The 10,309-nt window shown below is 42.2% G+C and overlaps 1 pseudogene; it reads right to left on the bottom strand.

The window, feature by feature from the left end:
* Positions 1-5,574: 5,574 nt before the first annotated feature.
* Positions 5,575-7,758, bottom strand: LOC147054882 (uncharacterized; annotated as a pseudogene).
* Between the last annotated feature and the right edge of the window lie 2,551 nt (positions 7,759-10,309).

Raw genomic sequence — 10,309 nt, 5'->3', positions numbered from 1 at the left:
CTGACTGTTGTTTGTGTCTATGCACCGAACGGCAGCTCAGAGTACCCACCCTTCTTAGAGTACCTGGAGGAAGTGCTGGAGAGCGCTCCTTCTGGGCACTCCATCGTTCTACTGGGTGACTTCAATGCTCACGTGGGCAATGACAGTGAGACCTGGAAGGGCGTGATTGGGAGGAACGGCCCCCCCGATCTGAACCCGAGCGGTGTTCTATTATTGGACTTCTGTGCTCGACACGGATTTTCTATAATGAACACCATGTTCAAGCATAAGGGTGTCCATGTGTGCACTTGGCACCAGGACACCCTAGGCCGCAGTTCGTTGATCGACCTTGTAGTCGTGTCATCGGATTTGCGGCCGCATGTTTTGGACACTCGGGTGAAGAGAGGGGCGGAGCTGTCAACTGATCACCACCTGGTGGTGGGTTGGCTCCGATGGTGGGGGAAGATGCCGGTCCGACCTGGCAGACCCAAACGCTCTGTGAGGGTCTGCTGGGAACGTCTGGCAGAATCCCCTGTCAGGAAGAGCTTCAACTCCCACCTCCGGCAGAGCTTTTACCATGTCCCGGGGGAGGCGGGGGACATTGAGTCCGAGTCGACCTTGTTCCGCGCCTCTATTGTTTTGGCAGCCGACCGGAGCTGTGGCTGTAAGATTGTTGGTGCCTGTCGTGGCGGCAATCCCCGAACCCGCTGGTGGACACCGGCGGTAAGGGATGCCGTCAAGCTGAAGAAGGAGTCCTATAGGGCCGTTTTGGCCTGCGGGACTCCGGAGGCAGCTGACAGGTACCTGATGGCCAAGCGGAACGCGGCTTCGGCGGTTGCTGAGGCAAAAACTCGGGCATGGGAGAAGTTTGGCGAGGCCATGGAGAATGACTTCCGGACGGCTTCGAGGAAATTCTGGTCCACTATCCGGCGTCTCAGGAGGGGGAAGCAGTGCACGGTCAACACTGTTTACAGTGGAGATGGTGTGCTGCTGACCTCGACTCGGGATGTCGTGAGTCGGTGGGGGGAATACTTCGAAGACCTCTTCAATTCCACCGACACGCCTTCCATTGTGGAAGCAGGGCCTGAGGACTCTGAGGCGGACTCTCCAATCTTGGAGGTCGAAGTCACTGAGGTAGTTAAAAAACTCCTTGGTGGCAAGGCCTCGGGGGTGGATGAGATCCGCCCGGAGTTCTTAAAGGCTCTGGATGTTGTGGGGCTGTCATGGCTGACACGCCTCTACAGCATTGCGTGGACATAGAGGACGTTGCCTCTGGATTGGCAGACTGGGGTGGTGTTTCCCTTTTTTAAGAAGGGGGACCGGAGGGTGTGTTCCAATTCCAGGGGAATCACACTCCTCAGCCTCCCTGGTAGGGTCTATTCAGGGGTGCTGGAGAGGAGGATCCATCGGGAGGTCGAGCCTCGGATTCAGGAGGAGCAGTGTGGCTTTCGTCCTGGCCGTGGAACAGTGGACCAGCTCTACACCATCGGCAGGATCCTCGAGGGTGCATGGGAGTTCCCCCAACCAGTCCACATGTGTTTTGTGGACTTGGAGAAGGCGTTCGACCGTGTCCCTCGGGAGATTCTGTGGAGGGTGCTTCGGGGGTACGGGGTGCCAAGCCAACTTATAAACCGATGCCAGAGTTTCGTCCGCATTTCCGGCGGTAAGTCGGATTCGTTCCCAGCCAGGGTTGGACTCCGCCAAGGCTGCCCTTTGTCACCGATTCTGTTCATAATTTTTATGGGCAGAATTTCTAGGCGCAGCCGAGGCGTTGAGGGGGTCCGGTTTTGGGACCTCAGCATCGCGACACTGCTTTTTGCAGATGACGTGGTGCTGTTGGCTTCTTCAGTCCGTGATCTCCCGCTCTCACTGGAGCGGTTCGCAGCCGAGTGTGAAGCGGTCGGGATGAGGGTCAGCACCTCCAAATCCGAGTCCATGGTCCTCGGTCGGAAAAGGGTGGAATGCCCTCTCCGGATTGGGGATGAGATCCTGCCCCAAGTGGAGGAGTTCAAGTATCTTGGGGTCTTGTTCACGAGCGAGGGCAGGATGGAGCGCGAGATCGACAGGCGGATCGGTGCAGCATCGGCAGTAATGCGGACTCTGTACCGGTCCGTCGTGGTGAAGAGAGAGCTGAGCCAAATGGCAAAGCTCTCGATTTACCGGGCGATCTACGCTCCTACCCTCACCTATGGTCACGAGCTATGGGTCATGACCGAAAGAGTGAGATCCGGGATACAAGCGGCCGAAATGAGTTTCCTCCGCAGGGTGTCTGGGCTCTCCCTTAGAGATAGGGTGAGAAGCTCGGTCATCTGGGAGAGACTCGGAGTAGAGCCGCTGTCCCTCTACGTTGAGAGGAGCCAGATGAGGTGGCTCGGGCATCTCATCAGGATGCCTCCTGGACGCCTCCCTGGGGAGGTGTTCTGGGCATGTCCCACCGGTAGGAGACCCCGGGGACGACCCAGGACGCGCTGGAGAGACTACGTCTCTCGGCTGGCCTGGGAACGCCTTGGGATTCCCCGGGATGAGCTGGAGGAAGTGGCTGGGGAGAGGGAGGTCTGGGAGTCCCTCCTAAAGCTGCTGCCCCCGCGACCCGACCCCGGATAAGCGGAAGAAGATGAAGATTAAGATAATGTGTAAAAATATCCTACAAACTGAATTTTGACATCAAATGTAAAAACAGGAGTCAGCAGACAATACTTCACCATTAAAGTGCTTCTGATTAACGCCCCAAAAAATCTCAGATGTTGTGATCACGACCTTTTAAATGTATTTGTTGTTGCTTACTACTAGGCTTGAAGATTTTGTGCCAACACTGACAGGGATTGGAACTGTTTATAACTGTCTCCAATTCCACCAGAGGAATAAATGCCCCAAAGCATAATACTGTTACCAACATGGTTGTTGTCCATCCATCCATCCATCCATCCACCGCTTAGTCCCCACGGGGGTCACGGGCGTGCTGGAGGCTATCCCAGCCGTCATCGGGGAACCAATCGCAGGGCACACAGAGATGAACAACCATTCGCACTCGCACTCACAACTAGGGACAATTTGGAGTGCTCAATCGGCCTATCAAGCATGTTTTTGGGGTGTGGGAGGAAACCAGAGTGCCTGGAGAAAACCCACGCGGACACGGGGAGAACATGCAAACTCCACACAGGGAGTGCCGGAGGTGGAATCGAACCCGCACCCTCCTAACTGTGAGGCGGACGTGCTACCCAGTGCCCCAAAGAGCCTGGTGTTGTATAAGATAAAAAAAAAAAAACTCTGGAATTGTGGCTCTGTTTGTTTTCTTGGACCAAAGCAAAGTCTTGCAAGCTGTCATCTGTTCTTTTATGATTTTACAAATGGGTAAAAATGAGTTGTTTTAAAAAAATAAAAATAAAAAATAAAAAAATAAAAGATTCTCACCAGGCATAAATATGCATGCAAGTATGTATTTGTGTGCAGGCATGCGGACAAATTCTGTCTGACAAATGGCAGCGGCACACAAATGCGATTCACTTGCAGTCTGGATGCGTAGAAGTAACATCTCCAGAGCTGCCAACCAATAGAAATTCACACAACTTCCATACGTTTAAAATTTTGTGAATAGAAAGAATATTACCAGGAGGCATTTATTGCAATCACAAAAAAAAGATAAGACTTAATCATTATCCTATAACCATAATTGTGAACAAACAGTGGCTTAATTTTTTATTAAGTATTGTAATTTACTTATTGCATCAATCTGGTACACAACAAATCAGCCAGTGTCAAAATTCATGTAGTCTTAAAAACATTTGCATTAGCACCCCTCAGTAAAAATAACTTGTGTAGTCTCACACTGATACATTGTTAAAATTGGGTGTCACCTGGATTCGATAAGCTCGCAGGCCTGACTTTGCAAGCAAGGCGCAATAAACATCTCATGGACAAAAAAAAAAAAGTGTTTGTAGTAATTTCACCAGTAGATGGCCCTAGATTAACACAGACAACTGCAAGTGAACGTCAAAAAGACTACAGACGTGTGCCCAGTACTTCCTAACTATAAACCAAATGTAAGAGGATCTATAGTTAATATTGTCAAGTATTTATGAGTAATGCATAATCATATAATGTGTTTGCATTTAATTGCATTTAGATGCATTAAGACATATTTGAGTGTAAATATATATAATACATAATATATATAATAACTCAATATGTTAACTTTTTCATTGTTTAATTCCACAAAAACCCAATATAGTAAGAAATGTTAACTATGCAAAAGCCATAAACTACCATTTTGTCCTTCACTACAAAGCACAAACATCTTGATTGTTTTGTAGATAAACATTTTTCTTTTGATAGAGAAATTAAAGCACCCAGCACTATTATTCATTTCATATTCACATGCCTGAAAAGGAGTGGGAAGAAGTATAATTTATTTAATCCCACCCCCTTTTAATAATCCCTAAATACCCAGCCATATATCATTTTTCCTCACTTATCCCAACAAAATACTAAATTATCTTCCACCTGCTGATGGCTAGAACACTAAACGTATACCTACACAATATTAATACATACATACTATATCTCACACAAACATTTACATACCTCAAATACAACACAAAGATACCTGAATAATAAAAACTAATAAAAAACATGAACAAAACAATGACAACAGACAAACAAAAACCAACAAAAGAAACGTAAATAAATAAATACTAAGCAACCCATGATACTCAAACACCCTCATTTCTGTACCTTGTAAAATCAATTTCTTTATATCTTTTTTTTAAGATGACTGATGTTTGAACATTACCCGAGTGTCCCCTCCAAACTATTCCATGTTTAACCCCACAGATTGAAATACAAAATGTTTTTTTTTTGTTGTGCACGCCTTCCTTATCCTGAAATTAAATGATCCCCTTAAATTATAACTCCCTTTCAGTGAAAAGATTCTAAATGTTAGTTGGCAACAGATTATTTTTTGCTTTGAAAAGTATTTGTGCTGTCCGGAATTCCACTATATCTTTGAGTTTGATGAGTTTTGACTGTAAGAATAATGAATTTGTGTGATCCCTGTATCCTGCCCCATGAATGATCCATATTGCTTTCTTTTGTCAAATAAGAGGATATATTATGCTTATGTAATGATTACCCCAGATTTCTATACAGTAAATGAGATATGAAAGAACTAGTGTATTATAAAGGATGCAGAGTGGTTTATGATCCAGAGCCTGTTTGGCTTTATTTAGTACTGCGATGCATCTTGAGGTTTTGGTTTGTACATGTTTAACTTGTGATTTCCAACTGATCTTGTCATCTATCGTCACCCCTAAACATTTTATCTCATTCACTCTTTCAGTACTAACCCTATCCAGCTGTATCTCTAGTTTCAAATAAGTTCTGTGATTACCGAAAAGTACTACTCTTGTTTTGTTCAGGTTTAAGAATAATTTATTGCTGTCCAACTATAACTTTAATTTGCTTAATTCATGATTTATTAGTCTTATTAAGGTGTTTAAATCACTGCCAGAACAAAAAATATTTGTGTCATCTGCAAACAAAACCATCTTCAAAATATGTGACACTTTGCATATATCATCGATATATAATATGAAAAGTTTAGGGCCCAACATTGACCCCTGAGGGACACCACAGGTAATGTCCAAAGACGCTGAACAACTGTCACCCAACTTCACAAACTGCTTCCTTTTTGTGAAATAGCTCTTCAGCCACTCTAATGGTTTCCCCCTGATGCCATACCGGTCTAGTTTATTGAATAATGATTTATTGTGTCAAATGCTTTTCTTAGATCTGTGAATATCCCAACTGTATATTGTTTTAGGTCTATTGTGTTAGTAATTTCCTCCACTGAGTCAATTAGTGCCAGTGATGTTGCTCTGTTGGATCTAAATCCATATTGACTTTCAGTGAGTAATTTATGTTTATCTATGAATTTGTCCAGTCGGTTGTTTAAAAGGTTTTCCAGTATTTTAGAGAATTGCGATAGTAATGATACAAGTCTGTAGTTTGTGAAATGGTGTTTGTTCCCAGTTTTATATAAAGGTATGACTTTTGCTATTTTCATTTTATCTGGAAATATACCGGTCTGAAATGATAGGTTACAGATGTATGTTAATGGTTTAGAAATTCCCTCAATAACTTGTTTTACAACAGTCATATCAATGTCTTCACAGTCTTTAGAGGTCTTGTTTGTGCATTGGGAACCCGTCTTTATAATTTCTTGCTCATCCGCTGCTGTAAGGAACATTGAACTCAGATTCCTGTCTATCAAACTATTACACTGCTCCTCACATGTTACTGGATCTGGGATTTGTTTGGCCAGATAAGGTCCCACACTTACAAAGAATTTCTTAAAGTTGTTAGCCACTTCTTGCATTTCATGCTTCTCAGTGTTATTGATAATAAAATATTTAGGATAATTTATTTCTTTAGAGCCATTTTTATTACAGTATTAATTATATTCCATTTTTTATGTTATTTTTATTATCATTTAATCTTTTATTATAGTATTCTTTCCTAGCAGTTCTTTTAATATTAGTCGGTTTGTTCTTATATTGTTTGTGTTTATTTTCTGATTCTTTAGTTCTCTGTCTTATAAAGTCTCTGTAAAGTGTATTTTTCTTTTTACAGGCATTTTGTAAACCCTTTGTGATCCAGGGATGATCTACATAATTTAGTTTCTCATTACTTATTTTTACAGGACAGTATTTGTCATATACCCTTTTGAAAATCTTTAAGAATTCCTCGTATGCACAGTTAATGTTATTTTCATTGAATATAGTATCCCAGTTTTGTGACATTAAACTATTTTTAAATGCATTTATTGTTTCTTCTGTTTTAATTCTTCTGTATTCCTGTTTTTTGGCCGGTTGAGTAATTTTATAGTATATGGTATAGTTTATAGTCATCAAAAACCATAAAAACTGGCAAATGGTCACTGATGTCACTGACTAATAACCCACTTATTGTGCTATTTATAATGTCATTGGTGAATATATTATCAATAAGAGTGGCGCAGTGAGAAGTTATTTTGGTTGGTCGAGTTATTTTTGGATACAAGTTCATGCTATATATTGTGTTAACAAACTCTTCAGTTAGTTTGTGGTTGTTTGATTGAGTAAATTAATATTGAAGTCTCCACAGATGAAAATCGTTTTGTAACTGATTTTTGAAAACACCTCCTTCATCCATTCTGTGAACAGTTCAATACTAGAACCTGGTGTCCGATATGTGCAGCTAATGATTACACTTTTACATTTTTCTTTGAGTATTTCAATTGTTATGCATTCCAATATGTTGTTAACATATCCTTTATCACCCTGACGTTTAATGTCTTTTCCACAAAGATCACAACTCCTCCTCCACCTTTGTTTTGTCGATCTAAGTGTATATAGTTCTATCCCTCCAGCTCAAAGTCCGCCATTTTAATGCGTTGATCCATGTTTCCGTTATTGCAATAATGTTGAATGGGCGAGTAAACTGATACAGATAATCCTTAATGTTTGTGAAGTTGGCATACAGACTCCTACTGTTAATATGTAGAATGGACAGTTTGCCATCTTTCTTGATTCGATTAAATTCTTCATCACTATAGTAACTGCAGTTATTGTTGATTGAGTTGAAGAAGTTATTATCCAGGTGTATATCATGTTCGATATACTGTGAACTGTGGCCAGTATATTTAAATGATTGGAGTTCTGGATTGTCATGTTCACTAATCCTCTGAGTTATGTTGCTATTGTCTTCAAATGTAGACGCGTGACTTCTTTCGGTGTGTGCCATGGTTGTGAGTAGAGTTTACCTTACAGTCCTGCATGATGATCATTGTTATCTGTTCAGCTCCTCGGTACTTCTTAACATCAGCACCTTTGCTTCCTCCGGTGTTCCATTGAGTTTGATAAATATTTTACAGTTTGTAGTACAGGTATGTTGATTTTTTTCTGCTTCTTCAGGTGGCGTGCTTTTTTGGGATATCAGCATTCCGCTTAGTCAGGTGCTCAATTAGTGATATGTATTACAGTTCTTTTAGGTGAACTGGATCTTTAGAATCAGTTCACTCAAAAAGATTCGTTCCAACGAATCGTTCAACGAATCCCCCCCCCCCCCCCCCCCCCCCGCACACACACAGACACGCACACACACACATACACACACACACACACCGATCCGTTTTTATTATTATTATTTTATTTTTTTACAGCATCCCGTGGAAACAACCCATACACATCAAACAATACAACTACACAACCACCACCACCCCTCCCAAATTATTTGATATATAATAATAATTGGCTCGGGTAATTAACACATTTATTTTCATAATACAACACTTACACAATGATCCGTTGGCAAGGGTCTCTCACCGACATTTGTTAATTTTGGGGACACCAACTCATATAACAACGTAAAACACACACATATTGTCATATAAAGCAGTTAACCAAATGTTTGATTTTTATGTTTTGATTGGCGAATATAAAAACAAGGGATAAAACACCAGACAAGTTATAACATCAATGTTTCTTGAAATAACAATAATAATAATAATAATAATAATAACAACAAAAATACATCTCAAACCAGCAATCTAATGTGAAACTGCAGTCGATATATTGGATAACAATATTTAGGCATATAGATGCAAACACGTTATTTAAAACCTACTATAAGTAAATCGTAAATCTACATTCTGGCTTACATAGTTCACGCCAGGAGACGCAACATATTCACTGACTGATCGTTGATGCACGGGAAGGCAGTTCACTCATTGACTCGTTTGCGAACGGGAAAGCCAGGATTCGTTCCCTCACTGATCCGTTCTCGCGGTGAACTGTAAATGGAACTCACTGAGTGATTCGTTCACTCACAGATTCGTTCGTTGGTGAACGGGAAATGCAAGTCACGACTCGTTCGTGAACGGGAAGTTACGTCATTGTCTTACGGGGATGTGGCACCAGTTTCAATGGGCATTACCGACACCTACTGTTTGAAGTTATATGAACGGAAAAAAAGAACGAATTACTTTAGGAGGTGATTTGTTACTCTCGTTCACTGAAAAGATTTGTTCTTTTTGAATGAATCGTTCACCCACGACCCAACATTACTGGTCAAGTTGGCCGGTTTTGAATGTGAAATAAATGTGCGTCAAAAAGTCCAATAACGGCCGTCTTTTCTCTTCCGCCGTAGCGGCCTTCCTCCTGTGGTATATTTTGCCGACATATGTCTCTGTATGAGGCCCAAGGACATCTGAGCCGACAGCGTGAGGAGGACCAGGGTTATTTGCGTTGAGCAATTGTGCTTGGTTTCAATAAGGTATGAATGACTAGATGAATGGGTTGACAGGTGTTTTGGGCCACAAAAACAACCAAGTTGAGGGCCTTGTATGGGCAGAGAGCCAGGATGCACGAGGGTCTCAAAGAGTAGTTACTATTCAAAGCGATGAGCTCATGAGTCTCGCCAGGTATAAGAAAGGCGTTGCCTGGCAGACGGGGGGCTTCCGGACATCGTGTCTGTGGGACGTGAGAGAACATCGGCTGAATAAAATCTTTCTCCAACCAGCCGTGTGTCCCTGAAGCATTTCCTTTTTTAAAGCCAGCATTTTTCATCAAGTGTTTTGAGAAGACCAGCGAAGCCACGAAGACAATTCACCACACTCCTCCAGCCTTTGCTCCCACATGCTCGTCCGTCCCTCGGACTGTGTCCATAATGAATAAAATTTAAACCATGTCACAATCTGGGCTACAAAAACTACATTGAACTGTAGAAATAGTTTTGTTAGACAGCTGTTGACTGATGGTGCCGGGGTCAGGGGTAACAAACTCACTGTGAAAAAGTTCAATGTAGAGCATGAAGATATTTCTTGGGTGTGCATAAAAATGCTTCTAAACTTGCTCTGTATTGAGACATGAGCTGGGAACCATTGGTATGAGTTATGCTTGAATAGGAATAGTTTAATTAATATGTTAGACACTAGAGTAAGTAAATGCATATATTTTGGGATCGAATAAATACATATATTAATACAAAATGAAGCAAAAAAATCCCCCAATTGTTTCACATACCCGTGTAGTTTTTCCCAAGTGAAAACACAGTAGTTTGCATTGAGAGTGTCGGTTATTTTGATGGTGTCAGGATACACTTGACTGACTTGTATGCAGGCAGAATAAGATTTGTTCCCACTCAGTTTTGGATAAAAACTATCGTTCAAGGTGTAGTCCGCCATTCGCCCATAGTAAGCTAGGATCGGTGACAGCACCTCCTGAACAGGATAAACTACATCTATCACGGCTGCTGTGCTCTGATGTTTATCCATCACCACCCGGCTGGTTGGTCT

This window comes from Syngnathus leptorhynchus, chromosome 7 (genome assembly GCF_054491065.1).
Source record: "Syngnathus leptorhynchus isolate UIUO chromosome 7, UIUO_Slep, whole genome shotgun sequence".
NCBI classification, from domain to species: Eukaryota; Metazoa; Chordata; class Actinopteri; order Syngnathiformes; family Syngnathidae; genus Syngnathus; species Syngnathus leptorhynchus.
The sequence above is the reverse complement of the archived record's forward strand: the minus strand, read 5'-3'. Positions and strand labels throughout refer to the sequence as shown.